Source organism: Octodon degus, unplaced genomic scaffold, assembly GCF_000260255.1.
Source record: "Octodon degus isolate 3935 unplaced genomic scaffold, OctDeg1.0 scaffold00013, whole genome shotgun sequence".
Classification (NCBI taxonomy): Eukaryota; Metazoa; Chordata; class Mammalia; order Rodentia; family Octodontidae; genus Octodon; species Octodon degus.
In genome coordinates, this window is record NW_004524589.1 from 4,888,925 (window position 1) to 4,891,152 (window position 2,228).

General features: G+C 44.0%; 1 pseudogene; it reads left to right on the plus strand.

The window, feature by feature from the left end:
- Positions 1 to 388: 388 nt before the first annotated feature.
- On the plus strand, positions 389 to 2,115 carry LOC111815240 (annotated as a pseudogene).
- Positions 2,116 to 2,228: the final 113 nt, after the last annotated feature.

The window sequence follows — 2,228 nt, forward strand, 5'->3', positions numbered from 1 at the left end:
TGGAATGGAATGGATCCGTCTGCACTGGGAGTGGAGTGCTTTATTGATTTCTCATTGCGCCTGCCAAATACTCTCCTTTCTTCTCGAGAGCAGTCAGTAACACATTTAGAAATGGCCTTTGCGAAACGTTTTGAAAGTTCATGCTCCCACTATTATTTTCGGTTCTGAAGAGCATGACATGGATTTATAGCACATGTTTTATTAATAGACGATGCTCCATATTACAAGGACGTGCTGATCAATGCCTCCCCCAAATAAGCCACCGCTTGATTTGTTGACATCCATGGTATAAAGGTTCACACCATGGCACATTTTATAAGTATGGAACTGAGAGCTGGGAAGAGACGCCCAGTAATGTGCCACCAGAGAACTCCAACATAAAGACGCAATGCACACCAATGTCCTCAAGACCATAGATACAGCAAAGGGCATTAAAGTAATTAGGAAGAGAGGCACTTTGTGTACTTGTTACCCTGTTTTTATAATATTTCCTTTAATTGTAAGTTTATATGGCTCTGTTTAATAACGGCTTTCAAATTTTGAGGGAATTAATAAAATAATCTAGCTCTATCCTGTAACTCCTGTGTCCACATGCTTGGTGTTTGTTATTCTAACATGCTGAAAATAGCTTGAATTGATGTGCTGTCCTTCCTCCTTCCTTCTCTCCCTCACTCCACCTTTTGTTTCTTCTTTCCCTCTTTCTTTTCTTCCATGTTTGCAGAATTGCTGGACACATCAAAGATGTAAATGATAGAAAAAATTTTGAACAAATTAAATCATGCAATTACCCCTTTATGATGTTGATATGGGGATGGAAATTAGCAGGTTACATTTCCCTAGGATGCTACACTATGCCCTTTCACTGTATGCAATGATATACCTATATATGTGTCTAGATACAGTGAAAAATCTGTTTTTGTTTCTGGTGAAACATGTTCAATGATAGGGAATTACTTGTTTAAAATGAATCATTCAGAAAAGAGCCTTTGAGCAAGGTGTAAGACTTCAGTGAATATCAAGTGATAGCTTTCTGTTTTCCTGGTGCCTTGCTGGTGTTTTGGAGCGCCGTAAAGAAGTGAACCGGAAGTAGGTGTTCAAGCCTGGATTGAGCTGGAAGGCATAGCACAGTGTGCTGTGCTTTGGATTTAAAGCTGGGTGTTTATGAGGCAGGCTGAGAGTCATAAACCATTATAAACTATTAGAGGAAGAAAAAGGAACTGGCTCAGGAGGCAAGGAAGGAGCTAGGTGCCTATCTGGCGGTCAGGGAGGGTGAGTAATTGTGAATCTGGGCTGAGTACGTTATCCAGAAAGATTACCTCTTGGAGGCTTTGGAGAGGCCGGGGCTGAACTGTGACCTGCTACTGGCTTGGTTTGGTTCCCGCTGGTCTGTGAAGGAGTCCAGTTCTGGTGTGAGTGAATCTGTGTGTGATGATCCCGGCTGATGCTTGACTTTAACCCCAAGTGGCCGGCTGGAAATAGTTTCTGACCAATTCTGTACAAAGTACAGCAAAGGATATGGCAAGTTATGGAGGACCAACCAGAGTAGAGCTGTCAGCGACAAGCTAATACACAAATTGATTATTTTACAGGGTTCACCTATCCTAGTGGAAACATACCTGGTTGAAATTGCCAAGAATTACAACGTGTCTCATGAATCTGACTCTGTAGTCATTGCAGAAGCTCCTTCTAGGCAGAATGAGAACTAATTTTTAAATTAAAAGAAAAAACTAATGTATTTAGTACAAGGTCTACAGGTCTCACTAAACAGCAGAGATCTTCCTGTTTTCAGCCTTCCAGGCACTGAGATAACAGGTGTGCGCCACCACGACCAGTCTCAATTGCTGACTCAGCGCGCCCCGGGGACTGGGCGGCACCGCACGTCTCCTGGGATCAAACCCAGGTCTCTGCGCTTTAACCAGGTGCTTTAATCCGCTGAGCTATCTGGCCGGCCTGAGATCTTATTGATCTTGGAGTCACACAGGATGTGAAGAAACTGGTCCCGGGAAATGGGGAGGAGAAGGGGGTGGCTTCTCAGCACCTGTTGGTGGACCTGCTGGGACAGTGCCGATGCCGTCGCCTGTGTCCATGCCAATGCGATCTCCAAATAATTCCTGATATCCACTTCAGATTTCAATGGATGGGGGAGGGAGGTATTTACCAGGCCTTTCCTCAGTATCCACCCACCTCAGATGCCAGCCCCTCTACTTTCACACAGATGTATTGATGAC